At 40.6% G+C, this 17,173-nt stretch overlaps 1 protein-coding gene and 1 pseudogene across 1 annotated transcript in view; both read right to left on the bottom strand.

The window, feature by feature from the left end:
* The window catches only part of TRIO (trio Rho guanine nucleotide exchange factor), a 409,289-nt gene that overhangs the window by 382,313 nt on the left and 9,803 nt on the right, over positions 1–17,173 (bottom strand).
* On the bottom strand, positions 14,648–15,225 carry LOC119505946 (annotated as a pseudogene).

The raw sequence follows: 17,173 nt of genomic DNA, 5'->3' as shown, positions 1-17,173 counted from the left end.
GTGCGAAAAGGGGGAAATTAACCGCCCCATTCAGCCATCCTTACAGCAGGCTGGGAATGCCCCTACACGGCCGAGCGGCCCAGAACTTCCCTTGAGGGATAATGTGCACTTGTGATATAGCACAGCCTTCCCTCAGCAGAGGCCCTAGAAGGGCATAGCTTGGAAGAGGGGCCCACTTGGAAATCCCAGGGACCATATGCCAATACCAAGGACTTGTGGGTCAGTGGCAGCGACAATCTGGGATGAGACTGAAATGAAGGTTTAGACTCTTGCAAGGGCCTTAATCTCCAGGAACACCTGAGAGGTTTGATTGTTAAAGCTGCCCTCCCTCCCTAACTGCTCAGACACACACCACACATTCTGGGCAGGCAGCACCAACAACAAACCCAAACTTGGTGCAACAATTGGACCCCACAACAATCAGACCCCCATACAACACAAAGACAAAGTTGGGAAGAACTGACTTAAGGGGAATAGGTGACTCACAGACGGCAACTGCTAGTTAGTTAGAGAAAGTGTACACCATAAAGCTATAGCTCTGACAAATTAGAGATAAGTCTGTGAATAGTCCTACATATCCTAAAAGAACCCTATCAAGTAAAGCAAATGCCAAGAGGCCAAAAACAACAGAAAATTTTAAAGCATATGAAAAAACCAGACGATATGGATAACCCAAACCCAAACACCCAAATCAAAAGATCAGAGGAGACACAGTACTTGGAGCAATTAATCAAAGAACTATAGACAAACAATGAGAGCATGGCACAGGATATAAAGGACATGAAGAAGAGCATGGCACAGGATACAAAGGACATGAAGAAGACCCTAATAGAGCATAAAGACAAAATTGCAAGAGTAAATAAAAAAATAGATGATCTCATGGAAATAAAAGAAACTGTTGACCAAATTAAAAAGATTCTGGATAATCATAGTACAAGACTAGAGGAATCTGAACAAAGAGTCAGCGACCTCAAGGACCACAGAACGGAAAATGAAAGAACAAAAGAAAGAATGGGGAAAAAAGTTTTAAAAATCGAAATGGACTTCAGGGATATGATAGATAAAATAAAACATCCAAATATAAGACTCATTGGTGTTCCAGAAGGGGAAGAGAAGGGTAAAGGTCTAGAAAGAGTATGCAAAGAAATTGTTGGGGAGAACTTCCCAAACCTTCTACACAATATAAATACATAAAGCATAAATGTCCAGCAAACTCCAAATAGAATAAATCCAAATAAACCCACTCCAAGACATTTTCTGATCAGATCCACAAATACAGAAGAGAAGGAGCAAGTTCTGAAAGCAGCAAAAGAAAAGCAACTCACCACATACAAAGGACACAACATAAGACTAAGTAGTGACTACTCAGCGGCCACCATGGAGACGAGAAGGCAGTGGCATGACATATTTAAAATTCTGAGAGAGAAAAATTTCCAACCAAGAATACTTTATCCAGCAAAGCTCTCCTTTAAATTTGAGGGAGAGCTTAAATTTTTCACAAACAAACAAATGCTGAGAGATTTTGCTAATAAAAGACCTGCCTTACTTCAGATACTAAAGGGAGCCCTACTAACAGAGAAACAAAGAAAGGAGAGAGAGAGATGGAGAAAGGTTCAGTACTAAAGAGATTCAATATTGGTTCATTAAAGAACAATAAGAAAAGAGAGAGGAAAAAATATATCTGACAAACATAAACCAAAGGATAGGATGTCTGATTCAAGAAATGCCTTCACAGTAATAACGTTGAATGTAAAGGGATTAAACTCCCCAATTAAAAGATATAGATTGGCAGAATGGATCAAAAAACATGAACCATCAATATGCTGCATGCAAGAGACTCATCTTAGACACAGGGACACAAAGAAATTGAAAGTGAAAGGATGGAAAAAAATATTTCATGCAAGCTACAGCCAAAAGAAAGCAGGAGTAGCAATATTAATCGCAGATAAAATAGACTTTAAATGCAAGGATGTTATGAGAGACAAAGAAGGCCACTACATACTAATAAAAGGAGCAATTCAACAAGAAGAAATGACAATCATAAATGTTTATGCACCCAATCAAGGTGCCACAAAATACATGAGAGAAACACTGGCAAAACTAAAGGAAGCAATTGATGTTTCCACAATAACTGTGGGAGACTTTAACATATCACTTGCTCCTATAGATAGATCAACCAGACAGAAGACCAATAAGGAAATTGAAAACCTAAACAATCTGATAAATGAACTGGATTTAACAGACATATATAGAACATTACATCCCAAATCACCAGGATACACATTCTTCTCTAGTGATCATGGAACTTTCTCCAGAATAGACCATATGCTGGGACATAAAACAAGCCTCAATAAATTTAAAAAAATTCAAATTATTCAAAGCACATTCTCTGACCACAATGGAATACAATTAGAAGTCAATAACCATCAGAGACCTAGAAAATTCACAAACACCTGGAGGTTAAAAATGAGGGGGAGATGAAAACATTCCCAGATAATCAAAAGCTGAGGGACTTCATCACCAGTAGAGCAGTCCCATAAGAGATGCTAAAGGGAATTGTGCAGGTTGAAAGGAAGGGACACTAAACAACTGACTGAAACCACATGAAGAAATAAAGATTTCCAGTAAAGATCACCTGGTAAATATAAATACCAATACTACTGTATTTTTGATTTGTAACTCCACTATTTACTTCCTACAGGATCTAAAATACATAAACTGTAATGATAAAATCAGTGGTTTTAGACTCAATGTAAAATATGTACTTTTTGACAAGAACTACATAAAGGTGGCGGAATGGAGGAGTATAGGAACATAATTTATGTGTCCTATTGAAGTTAAGTTGGTATCAAAGAAAACAAGATTGTTATAGATTTAGGATGTTAAATTTAAGCCCCACGGTAAACACAAAGAAAGTATCAGAGAATATGATCTTAGAGATGAAGAGCATGGGTTATGAGAAGTGGGGGAAGGGGCAATGGGGAGTTAATAAGAAATGAGTGTAGGGTTTTTATTTGGGGTGAAGGGAAATTTCTAGTAATGGATGGTGGGAAGGTGATGGCATTGCAACATTGTGAATGTGATTAATCTCACTAAATGGAATGCTTGGGAGTCGTTGGAATGGGAAAATTTATGCTATATATACGTTTCCACAAATGAAAAAAAAAAGTCTAAATAGATAATGACAATTAAATGCCATAGATAATCCTGGATGAGATCTAAGAATAGAGGAGAAAAGGCTCAAAAGGACACAATTGGGACATAAGAAAAAAATGAGATATAGAATGTAAGCTTTATATCAATGTTAAATTTCTTGAACTTCTTAACTACACTTAATGTGATTACATAAACGAATATTCTTGTTCATAGGAAATGTATATGTGAATTATATTATTTGTTCAAGGATGTGTGCAACTTGCTCTCATATGTTCAGAAGACAGAGCAATAGATGATGGATGATAGGGAGGGAGGGAAGGAAAGAAAGAAATGGTAAAGTGACAAAACATTAAAGTTGGTAGATCTGGGTATTGGTGGAGAGGGGGCTGGGGTATGCTGGAGTTCTATGTATGGGGTTTGTATTATTTTGCACCTGTCCTGTAAGTATGAATTTATTTCAAAATAAAGAGTAAAAAACAAAAAATAAAAGAACTCACTATGAATCCAACATGAGAAATCATAATTAAGAGCTCTGGGAAACAATCTTATTACCACCATGGCAAAGAATAAAGGGCAAACAAAGTAGACTGCATGTCATTGATATGCATTTTCTGAAAATTCAAGAGCTCCAAGTGAGTAAAACAAAGAACAGCATAAACTTTATAATCACCCACAAGAGAATAAGGTACCAAATTTTACAGATCAGGAAGCCAACGAATAAAACATTTATCAAACAGGGCAAGTTATTCCCAGGGATTCAGTGGTAAAGTCACAACAGTAATCCACCTTTTCCATCTTTGAAACAAAATTGCTCATTTCAGTCACTATTAATAATAGGTGGAATCGAAAGGGAGCTATTCAGACATACCAAAGAAGTTCATCAGAAATAATACCATCCCACAAAAGTAAAGGAAATGGAAATGTGCAAACACTGTCTTAAAAATACAACTTTTGTATTGTCAATTAAAATTCTGAGGAAGAACATGATTTAAAAACAAAACAAGACAACAAAATAACAGGGCTCCTCTCATCTAAAAGGAAAAAATGCCTGTTAAGAATATAACGGAGGTGATAAACAGAAAGGAGACCAGGATATCTTAAATTGCCATTTAACTCAGTCTTTACAAAGAACAGGAAATTTAAACCATACAATCACCTCAAAGAACAAAGGCTACCTAGTACTAGTGGCTTTAAGGATACTGTGGCTGCGTGATCAGCCGGTGGCCACCAGGCCTGGCCACCCAATCTGGGCGGGAAGTCACTAGGCCTCCCTGCTCCAGCGCTCTCTCCGCACAGCCAGTCAAAGACTACAGCCTGCCCCAGGAGCGGAAAGACAGACAGACATGGGTTTCTTGGGGACACTTCCAGTATAGAGTATCCCAAAAAAGGAGGCTGAAATATAGATCAGTAATTAAAACCAAAAAGACAGACACTTAGAACCTCTAGAAACATTAACTTAAATGTTTAAACTGCAAATGACAGCATCAACTCACAAGCCCTGACACTCACCAGCAACTCAGAGAGGCCAAATAAAGACAACTGAACACTGGCCCAAGAGGCAAGACTCCAAGCCAGAAGGAGCAGGGAGAAGACATGCACATGCAAACACTTCCAGCACTAGAAAAAAAGTACCCACAACAAAATGTGAGCAAGATATTCTACTGTGGAGAGACAATAAATGGACATCAACCACCTGATATTACAATAAAAAATGGACAGATTTATATCAGGCTGTGTAAGTCTCACTCTGTTGTCAAATATTCAGATTCACTGGGAAATATTTTAAAAAATATAGCAAGTGAAATATTGTAGACTCTCTACTTCATTCACCCTAAGGGGTAAACTTTTCTTGTGGTGTATCTCTTGTATTAGACTGTGTTAACAGAACATAAAACTCGGTCATGAATTAAGGACAATGCAAATATACACCTTTCATGGATAAGGCCCAAAGAGTCCCATTTCCACTGATTTCAGGATGATTACTTGAGTGTGATGTTGTGAACGTTTGCACCTGTGAATGCAGCCAGTCTTCACAGCTACTTGGGCTTCCTTTCAATTTTACAAACATAAGACAGTTCCAGAAAACCTTTCCAAGGATCATGCCAGAAACTATTACCTTGTTTAAGATCAGCTATTCTCAGACGTATGTGAAGAACAACCTGACAAATCCCACCTTAGTTTCTTCCCTTCCTGACTTGCAACAATGTGGCCATCTTCCGGATAGCACACGCTTATCAGTCAATTCTGATATTTAGGTAAAAAATACAATCATAAATAACAAGAACTTAGAGGAGAGACTTAAGTCGCTCTTTAGTTGGTAAGAAATGACTCTTTGGTAGTTAGGTAAAAGAAGAACACTTGTTTGCCTGCAAAAAAAGCCAAGGTGCCCTCCTTGGGTGGACGGCTGCTGCCCACGGCTCCACAGTGCCCACATGGCACCAGGTGGTTTGGAGGGGATGAGGCCCCCAGGGGGGGCACACACCTTCCGGTCTCACACCGACTGGACCCTGTGAGCCCTGTGTTAATAACGATTGTGGCAACTTTCAGTTCAATCAACACAAGTCACAGAAATCAGCACTCTCCATCTGGCAGTGTATCTGGCAAGGCTTTCAAGATTTGAACACTAGCAATCCTTCCCTAAAATATTTTTTTCTTTAAAGAATAGAATGTCTTTGAAATCCTGCTTTGTAGAAACATCTTGACCTATTTATAAAAACTGGGTTGACCTCATATTGTTGTGTATGATTTTAAAAGGCCCTGGGCCCCTGTTTTCGGATTCATGTAAATATAGCCATAAAGGGGGAGAAAAAAAGACCCAGTAAAAGGAGCGAAGGTTAAGGAGAAGGGAAGACAGAGAGGGATATGAAATACTTTTTTCCTGACTTACAGAAAGGTCTCCTATAAAAATAATTCTCAAGATCTTAGAAAATCTTCTAGGGCTACCTTTTCCTCCAGTTACCTTCTTATAATCTACTCACTACGGAATCAGCTTGTCAAAATAACATTCAGAGGGGAACAGATCTTAAATCTAAAAGGAAATCTGATCATTCTTCACATCCCATTGATGGATCAAACCCAGTAAATCAGCCAGTAAATGCTGATTACGGTCCATGGGAGGGACTAAGGGATGACACAGAAGACACTAAGCTGAAGAGTCCTGAATCTTGAGGATTTGACTAATTATTAACAGGAAACAACAGTAAGCAGATCTTTTGCAGCATCACAGTGAATAGCCAAACAACTTTCTTCTACTTTCCCTCCCTTCTCCACTGTGGGCTGACAGTCCTCACACACATGCACCCATTTGCAGGAATGTGTCTCACTCCTTAACTTTTCTCTCCCCCCACAACTTTCTATCACAAAGACATTGTTCTAGTTTGCTAATGCTGCCAGAATGCAAAACACCAGAAATGGATTGGCTTTTATAAAAGGGGGTTTAGTTGGTTACACAGTTACAGTCTTAAGGCCATAAAGGCATTTTGGGGGACATAATACATTCAAACCGGTACAGACATTATACCATAAAAATGACTGACTTCCAGCCGGACTTGAACGCAGCCTCCCTGAGAAAAAAAAACGGTACCCCAGCCCCTGGATTTGGGGAAGCAGCATTTACTTGTTCATTCCTTCATGAATTCAGCAGATATTTAGTAAGCACCAACTGTGTGCCTGGCACGGGGGATACAAATATGAGTAAGGTATGAACTTAACACCAGAGAGGCTATACGTAAGTTACAATGTGGAAAATAAAATATCAAGAAGAAATTACATGATGCTAGGGAGACTGAGTCAAATCAAATTATGAGGACCATGATGCCAAAATTTAGATAAAGAGATTAAATTATCCTCAAAATAAGACCTATCAGGTTTATTTCCTAAACCTATTTTCAGAATCATCATAAAATGAAACATTTCAAATAGATAAACCCCCCAGAGTTAAAGGGGGTCAGGTAGAAAAAGAATCAGAGTCAGGAGGTGCTGCCAGGTGAACAAGCCTGTGAGCAGGGACAGGAGTGTGCAGAAGGCTCGACACAGAAGTGGAGACCTGGGGGCAGTGGGATGTCAGGGGTGCCTGTGACTGCAATGCTCTTCTCTCAGCTTAATATGGTATTCAAGTGTCAATGCATGATCTACATGCTCCCCCACAAGCTTCCCTTGAAATTTCTACCCCAGAAAATCCCTGATGTCTGATGTCTCCAGCAAAGTTCAGCAGCGCTCCGAGTGGCACTGTTACTCTAAGTGGTCAAATGAGAAACAGACAAGAGAAATGCAGAAGAAAGAAGACATGAGAAAGAGAGGAGTTAAAAGAGTAAGAAAGTCAATTTAGTGAAGAAACATATTCATCAAATCAACAAGTCTGCAATCGGTGCACCTGCCCATGGCAGCCACCATCCATCCCATGCTGGTTTACTACCTCTGTAGTCTAGAAAACCAGACACACAGGGTTAAAACTGAGACCACTGGTAAGAGTGAAGACAGTTCTGAATGAGGGTATTGGTGACAGCTCTTCATAGGGTTCCTGAGCCTTTCTGAAAGCTTCCTTCTGGGCTGGATCAGGTATCTGGGAAGGGGTGAAGCCATGGGCCTTACCACTGGGTGAGTCACTGTCCTAAACAGAGGGAAGTCCACCTGAAGGGCTCAGAGACACAGAGCCTCTAAAATAAAGGTGGACAGTCAGCAGGAAGAATACAATAAGAAGACAGCTGCCATTTCAAAGGGCAGAGGGGAACTGCTCTCATTTTTTTTTCCTTGACAGGACCCTTCCTTAATTTAGAGACAGCTAGCTCTACACCACAGACCATCCAAGGGTCAACTGGAAAAGGCCAATCCATTCTGCTGCCATCCATAGTTCCAGACCCATAGTTCATGGGGACTTTACATAACCTTTTAAATATGTAATTCGATAAGCAAAACGACAGCAACAGTTCAGGGTACAGGGCTTTTGTGTGAAAAGATGAGTTTAACATGCAGATACTTCCATAAGGAAATTCCTCCTGAAGAGTTAACTGACCAAAAAAAAAATGGAATAAATTTATACGATTATTAAGAGGAAAAAGAATCATATCAACATAAGTACGTTAACCAAGAGGGTCAAAACAGGATTCATTCCAACTCTGACCAAAGGTAAAAGATTAGACTTCTCCTCTAATGAGAAATAAGATCACAGAAAACCACATGCTGGCTGACTGCGAGGTCTAAGCAAAATCTTCCTGACAACCAGTATCAGGAAAACAAGATCGTGGGATTCAGTGCCACAAAGACTTTCTGCCCTTGAAGCAAATCACATTCCTGGGAAGATTCTATCTAAAACAGGTGGTTTTACAGAGTCAAATAACCTCCCCTTGTTACATTCACTTTGGTAAGTAGGAAATACTGTCCCAAGTCATTCAAGCCAGGATAGTTACTAGGCAGTTGAGCCAACCTTGCTGTACAGTGTGACATGCTTACCAAAGAAGTTGTAAACTATGCCCACATTTTTTCCCTCACTCTCGTGATGGCTCTGAGCCATTCTTATAAGACTGTTTTCAGTTGCTTTTTTGCTACATACTTACAAACACTTTTTTTTTTCACACCATCAATATAATCAGCATCGGCCAGTAAAAAGTGCTATAGAGGCAAGTAAGGCTTCAGAGAGAAGTGCTGTGTATTGCTCTATATTGCTACTGTCTGGACTCAGTTTAAAACACACACTCACACGCAAGCAACCCAGGTATTGTCTGGAGAACGGAAAATCTGCCTGTTAATTTCCTATACAAATCACTGTTAACATACAACACGTGAAAAATGAGACTCGTAAAAATGTGTGCAGGTAGAACCTAAGATTCCTGAATAGTTTTAAACATGGAAAACAAAGCAATCTAAAATAACTGTGTTAATACATGTATAACTATAAAAGCTTTAAAAACAAGGTAAGTTTTACTGAATTTAAAAATTTCACTAGTGGGAATATTAATTCCTTAATTTGAAGTGTTTTAGACACATAGCCACTCGGTTCATTTACACAAAGTAAATCATAATCAACAGTGTATATGTGTCTGCCAGAACTCCAGGCAACTTGCAGCTCCCTGCAAGAGACAAGGAATAAGTGTCCTCAATTAGGGACACCATCTTTAAGACTCTGCAAGAGTCTACAGACTAGAACAGGAAAAGAGAAAAAATATGAATAGTGCCCAAATCTACATGATCTTGCACTATTCCTTTTCAAACAAAGCTCTGAGACCACACCTCAATTATTTTCCAACCTAGAAGATAAAATGTATCCTTGACTGGTGCCATCAAAATAATAAGGGAGAGTATGAAATTTGTAAGTCAAGTGAAACTGAAAAGAAAAAGTAATAAATTACATACGGGTTCTAAAAACAGAGTCAAAGAGACTACTCCTAATGTTTTAAATATTCCCCTACCTGACATCACTATCACTTTACATTATGTACGGGTATGTGTGTACCTATACAGCACATATAACATTCATTTTAAATTTTACTCAGTATGAACTGCGCCATTTTTACAGGTGAAAGAACAAAGTAAGAACTGATATTTTTAAATGTTCTCAAGTATCAGTACAAAGAATATTGGCTAGGAGAGTGTTAAATTACAAGCCATCTGTTCTGATAATTTACGAAGTGATTTCTCTAATTTCTCTTAACACTACAGAAGATCTCTATGGCAACACAATGACTTCAAATGAGAGTTTGGAGGGCTAATTGTGCCTTCAGTCTGTTCACACAGCAGAAAGCCAGACTGGTCAGTGAGCTCCTCAACCAGCAAAGATCCTTCTCTTTCACCAAGGATGTCCGTCAGGAACGGACAGTATTCACTTCCTCCATTCCCTCCAGCCACAACTAACGTGTTCCTCGTACACCTCCGTGGTTCGTAAACCCAGCTGTGCATCTGAATTACCAGAACCAGGGCCCTATTCTAGAACAGCTAAACCACAATTTATAGAGAACCTGTATTTTTTAAAAACTTTCCGGGTGATTCTGACACACGCCCAGGTTAAGAAACCACAGGCACAAACTGCAAGCAGTGTTTACGAGGCTGCTCCTTGGTGCCACACTTGCCAGCACTGGGGCTGGAAGGAACGATTATAACCCAAAGGAACAAGCAGCAAAATCCGGTTCTACACAAGCGGCCATGCGAACAATGAAGGGCCACCAAAGTTGGGAGAGAAGGGACCAGGGCAGTTTTCCAAAGGAAGCCATGCTTGAGCCTCAGAAAACCAAGGGGTGAGTTGGGTGACCAAACGTGAAGGTGTACAGGTACAAGCCCAGAACAAGGTGATGGGGTGCAACAGGGGGTGGGACGGGGGGGCAGGGGTGGGCGACTGGAGAGGCGGGTGGGTGCAAGACAACCCAGTTTCCCTAGAGGCCCACCAAGCTAAAGCAGGTGGAATGATCTAGTCTGAAACTCAGAAATGTGTGTTTGTGACTCACATGTGGCATTGGTTACAAAGCACCTTTCTCGACAGCGCAAACAAAATGAGAAGTTTCAAGTAGTAGAAAGAGATGAGTAGGGGAACAGAACTAAGCCTGATTCTGCCCTTAGCCTTCACTAGAATCCTCATTTGCAGAACAGGAAAAAGACAACACATCAATAAATGTGTGATAAATGGAAGCAAATATACTACGTCTTTTTAAGAGCAACTCAAATTTCATTTTCACCTTGAGGGCCACTTCAATTAGGTAGACTTGAGCTAGTCTATCATCTCTGATCATTTTAATTTCTACATTATTCCCCAGCACATTTTTAAAATAGGCCAAAAGAGAAAATCTGCCTAATCATCTTGCTGCTTTAGAATATAAACTCCCACTGGACACAGGATCATTTTTGTCTTCTCCAGCTGTGTGGCACCTGGCAGATCGCTGCTACTCAAAGGATAAACAGCTGATTCATTACACGGTGTCATGTATATTCAATAATGCCCATAAAGTCCTTTGAAGATGAAAACCACTTCAAGTGCTAAGTAATTCTGAGCTAAGCAGCCGAAACTGAGACAAAAAGATGAGAGAGCAAACATCACCAAAGGTCATCCCCAGCCAGAAGCGCCAGACCTCAGGGCCCTTGGCAGACACTTTACTTGGCTGTCAAGACCCCACCCTTTTTTAAAAACATACAGAATCAGGGGGAAAGGTTTCAAGATGCCAAAAAGAAAAAAAACAAAGGTGGTTCATTTCTTTCAGGGACCATACCCAAAAGTAATTTCCAAAGCCACACAAATTCTTCTGAGACATCTCTGAATACTGTGTGTGAAGTGTCAACTCAGTTCTAAAACAGGCACAAAGACAATTCTTGCAACAGAGCATTTGTGATTTTATGCAAATGAATACATTTTCTGTTTCAGAGTCCAACAATGTACTCCGTCGTCTGTGTCTAGTGAGCAGAATTGAGTCCAGTGTTCTAGAACACAAAGCATGCACTGGCAGGAAAACCTTGGCTGCAATTTGTCACATGCAGCTCTTATTCAACAGGTGCAGAGCAGAAAGCTGCGTCTCCCCTCAACTCTCCCAGAAGTGGCATCAGCTTCGAATACTTCTGCTGTGCCACTCACTACCCGAAAGCACACCACCAGGTCTGAAACAGTCTAGAAGGAAGCAAAGTCTGTCTTTTTCTTTTCCACTGAAACTTCCAAAAATTTTCAGTGGAACAGTTAAAAGTTTCTACAAAATTACCAAACATGCCATCAAATGACAACTAAACCCATCAGGTCTTACCCACAGCCTCCATCTGCAATAAGAGTGATTTCTTTGTTTTCTCTCCCTGATACCAAAAAGAAAAGGAGGGGATGGGAAGGAGATGGTCAAAACCTCAGCATCATATGCCCACCAGAGTAGAAGAAACCAATGAACGGTAAACTCTTGCTTCTGCCTGGGAAACTAATTCACTCTCAGAGCATTGCTGGGCGCTCAGTGTCCTCAGATCTATCCCTGTCTGATCTGGAGCAAGTGACAAGACCTCCCTGCTCTGGTTCCTCAGGTATAAATCGGGCCGTCACTGCCCACCTTGCAGGATGCTAAGGAAAATAAGTCACTGATACACAGTAAGCACTCAATAAATGGAGTTTTTTAAGAATCTGAAAATGTGTTACCTGTTGAGTTATGGCCTTTTTTCTCTTTTTTAAATTGCGATATAATTCACATATCATAAAACTCAACATTTTAAAGTGTACAATTCAGTGGTTTTTAGTATATTCACAAGACTGTGCAACCATCACTATCATCTAATTCCAGAACCTTTTCATAGCTCCAAAAGAAACCCTGTACCATTAGCAGTCATGCCCATTTCCCCTAGTCATCTTTTCCTCGCCATATCACAATTTCTAAGCCTTTCCCCCTTAAAAAAAATTAATAAGCAGATTCTGATTATTCTTTCTTTCTAAAATCTCTAGCTGTAGGAAGGGCTTCCAGAAGCAGAGGCCAAATTTTCCTGAACACAATCTAACAAGCATTAGGATGTTTATGGAAAATACAGAACATAATATATGAAACCGGACTGTCTCCCCAACTCAAGGACCTTTGTTCCGCATCATTATTTAATGTAGAGAAACAATGAACAGCTAATACTCACTTCGCCTGTAACATAAGAGCTGCACCCACTGTTTCTGGAACTGGGAGCCACAGACACACTTCCCAGAAATTCCACAGAAACAACACAGCTGCATTAAATTTACTGCAGGTGGTTTCTGGGAAGAAATATTTAGTCAATGAAGGGCAGCAAGCAACGCGCTTTCATTTCACGACTCAGGACTTAATCCAACATATGAATTCAGTTTCTTCTCCTTCCTGTAGAATTCAGCGGGTTCCTGAGAAATGATGAGTCCCAACATCTTCAGCCTGTCACACACCCATCCTCATCCAATCTCTTACATGTGGGCAGATACCACATCCACACTTTCCTTTTTCCTCTTATTTTCCAGCAATTAGTACACTAAGACGAAGGTGAGTACCTTTTTTCCTCAACGGGTTACCTTTATAAACTGGACCTATTAGAAATTACTTCCTTTTCTTTTATGCGCTACTCAGTTTTCAATATTACGCTTCGCCACCATCAGAAAGAAAGCTGGTGATGGAGTCTGGCAGCTCTTTTCTTAAACGTGCCTCTGGGGCTCTCTGGAGCATTACCTCATCTGTTTTGTTTGTGTGACTAACTGACAACACACTCAGTGGAACGGAAGCTGACCACTAACTGCTGACTGGAACAGTTTGAACTTGAAGAGGTAGGTTCGTCTATCCCAGTGTCATGCACTGGCATTTTGAAACTGCTTTCTGCATATTCTAGGATTGAGTAAATAAGATATTGAAGATAAAGGGAGCCAAGTTTCTCACTGCCAGAGAAGGGAATTACAAACATGAACCAGGGGAAGGCTGAAAGGAACCCTGTGGCATTGGACTGCAACTGAAGGCATCAGTATAAACTCTACTGTAGACAGGTGCAGAAAAGATATGTGTGCATATGTGTAACCTATGCAAATATGTGTGCCTATATATGTGTGTGTATAATATTCATGTATGTATACATACATACACATATTTCCTAGCTCTGTGCACTGAAAGATTCTAGAAGCAATGACACCTCTGATGCAATGAGTACATTCAGTGCCCAGAACAAGAATTCTAAAGACCTTGCTCTGCTTAGGTGGAACAGGGCTCCATGGAGATAGGGCTGCTTCCAGGGCCGGAGCAAGGAAAGCACAAGATGAACCTGGAACATCCTACTGTGCCAGAAAACAAGAGCCCAGAGAATGATGGGGACAGGTCTCAAAAGATAAAGGAGCCAGCATGAAGAGACGCCCACAGGCCAAATCTTGGACAATGTGAGCATCAAACCAAATAAAGGTAGCAAAGGTTTATAGCCCATTGAATAAAATAGGAACCCATGAGGCCATACTTACATAATTAATAAGTGGGGGAGAAGGAAAACCTCTGCCTTACAGTAGAAAGCCAACTAAATAAAGAAGGAATGAGATACGTGGGGGAAAAAAATCATCATTTGGCAACAACCACACTAATAATTGATTCTGGCAAAAAACATCAATGGATGTTAAAACAAGCAGATGAAAGCAGAGAGGATCAGGTCTCAAATTACCACCCACCCACCCCGCCAAATGTTAATTATAAGGGGGGAAACATAGCCGAGAAACTTGGGGGTCATCACTGAACCCAGTGGTCAAAGTGAACATCACCTCGGCAGGTCAAGCTGCCGTCTGGCGATTCCTGGGAGGATGCTCTGGAAAGGACACAACCTTCAGCCAAAAATGCCTGACCTGAATCTCATAAGGATCCAAACAACACATACACAGGGATGTTCTTCAAAAAAACTGACCTGTCATCTTCAATAATATCAAGGTAACAAAAGAGACTGAGGAAATGTTCCAAATTAACACCAAAAGACAGTACAACCAAATGCAGAATGTAGTCCTGGGTGAGATCCTGAACAAAAACTTATTATTTTTTTTTTTTATGGTCAAAAAACTTATATTTAGAATTTGCCAGCTGGACTCAGTTTAGATGATCCCAATTTTGTTGGCAACATCCAAAGCATCATAGTCAGGAGCCAGTCGAACATATGCCTTCTTCTCTCCATCAGGCCTGATCAGGGTGTTAACCTTTGCCACATCAATGTCACAGAGCTTCTTCATGGCCTGACTGATCTGGTGTTTGTTGGCCTTGACATCCACAATGAACATCAGTGTGTTGTTGTCTTCAATCTTCATGGCTGACTCAGTGGTCAGGGGGAACTTGATGAAGGCCTAGTGGTCAAGCTTGTTTCTCCTGGGGGCGCTCTTCCGAGGATATTTGGGCTGTCTTCTGAGACGCAGCGTCTTGGGCCACCAGAAGGTAGATGAAGTGTGGATCTTCCATTTCTTGTGGCCATGGACACCTTTCAATACTGCCTTCTTGGCTTTCAAAACCTTTGCTTTGGCTTCGGTTTTGGGAGGGGCAGGGGCTTCCTTCTTCGCTTTTGGCGCCATCTTCGTGAAAAGCCCAAAACTTATTTTACTGCCAAAAAGGACATCTGGGGGACAAGGTCTGAAATGATTAATTAAGGCCAGCAGATTCAGATAATAATGTATCAAAATTAATTTCTTCATTTTGATCACTGTGCAAGAGAATGCCCTTGTTCTTAGGAAATACATACTGGAGCCTTTAGGGGTAACAGGGTCATCACATCTGCAACTTGCTCTCAAATGGTTCAGCAAACTAATAATGTATAAATTATTAAAAATATGTATGAAGAGAGAATGGGACGGACAGAGACATAAAGGTAAGGTAAATGTGGTGGAATGGCAACAGCTGGGGAATCTAAGTGAGTCCTTGCTTCTAGGAACATTAGCTCTGGACTTCTCAAAATAAAGTTACCACAACACTCACCACCAAAAACAGAAAACTTTAAATGCGACCCAAAACTTTAGTCAAAAATAATACAGTGAAATTATAATTCAACTAGGTTGATATGGATTTGAGCTCTGTACCTCCTTTGCTAGTTTAAAATCAAAGATATATTATAATAGCATGTCAAAGCAACCCGTAATTTACATGAAACAATTACTAGGGCTTCCTTTCTGACTTAGGAAAGGAACCCGGGTGGGACAGGAGGCTGCCAAGCTGCCTTTTAGGACAGTTTTACAATGTAGGTGTGGTCACTCATGGGTGCCCCATAAATTTCCTGTAAATTTCCTCTTTCATCGCAGCTACTCGTTTCTTTGCTGTTATTTGTTGAAACGTGTGCATAGGTAATATTGGGTTGTGGTGGGAGAACTCTATTTTTTAAGTCTTGAAATTTTTAAAAACCAAGAATTAAACAAAAATGAAAAACTTGAAACCCTTAGACACTCCTTGAGGAAATTCAGGAGGAAATGAAATCTGTAAATTTTTAGAGGATGATACTTTCTGGTTACATAAGGTCCACCCTTCAAGAGTCCAGACTTTCTGTCATCCTCTGATTGAAATAGTAAAACTCCAAGGTAAATGTGGAGTTACTCAGAGACACAAAGAAAAATAGAATTCACTTCCAGTGTGAAAATGACACTAGAAACATCACTTAGAAGTTTCGTGTGTGTATAAACCTGAGTGAGCATCCCATAAAATCATGCTTTTGATTGTGAGGTGGACCAGATGGGGTATGACTGACAAAAAAATGCATCACCCAATAGAGAATCCCAGAGAACACACCTTACAGTTAGTTATCTCACCAAACAGGACGGTGGGAAATAGCCGTATTCTCCCACCACAACCCAATATTACCTATGCACACGTTTCAACAAATAACAGCAAAGAAACGAGTAGCTGCAATGAAAGAGGAAATCTACAGGAAATTTATGGGGCACCCAGGAGTGACCACACCTACATTGTAAAACTGTCCTAAAAGGCAGTTTGGCAGCCTCCTGTCCCACCCGGGTTCCTTTCCTAAGTTAGAAAGGAAGCCCTAGTAATTGTTACAATGCGTCACACATAGCAATGGGCTGAAAAATTTCCCTCCCTGACTGGCCTCTCCGGGCCTTCCCCTACTCCCCACCCCAACCGTGCCAGCCACAGAGACTTCCTCTTCTAGACTTACGTCCAGTAGACCGCCAAGAAAACAGACCACCAGCACTTCAACCAGGATCTCTCACAAACTGTGAGACAGCTGGGAACCAGTAAAACATGCCTCGATTGGAAAGGGGTTATGCGTGTAAAAAGTAACAACAGTTTTAATTAGGTGAGAATAGGAAAGGTGTAAAAGATAAATTATAGGGCCTAGACTAACATGAGAAAAGTGCATGCTATATATCTTTTGCTCAACTTTTGGTTGATGTCAGACTTGTAAATTCTAGCTTTGATCCTCGACACTTAAGGATACACATACTCAATTTTTCATGACTTAAAAATTACAGTACAGCACCTTGCAGGATGCTAAGTAGAGTGAGGGGGTCATTTCAACTCTATCCCTCCATTAGGGAGGGGACAGCGTATGGGCTTGTAGTGTGGCAGCCCCGGGTTTAAATTCCAGCACTGCCCCTTAAAGCAGTGCCAACTTGGGC

Source organism: Choloepus didactylus, chromosome 11 (assembly GCF_015220235.1).
Source record: "Choloepus didactylus isolate mChoDid1 chromosome 11, mChoDid1.pri, whole genome shotgun sequence".
Taxonomy (NCBI): Eukaryota; Metazoa; Chordata; class Mammalia; order Pilosa; family Megalonychidae; genus Choloepus; species Choloepus didactylus.
The sequence above is the reverse complement of the archived record's forward strand: the minus strand, read 5'-3'. Positions and strand labels throughout refer to the sequence as shown.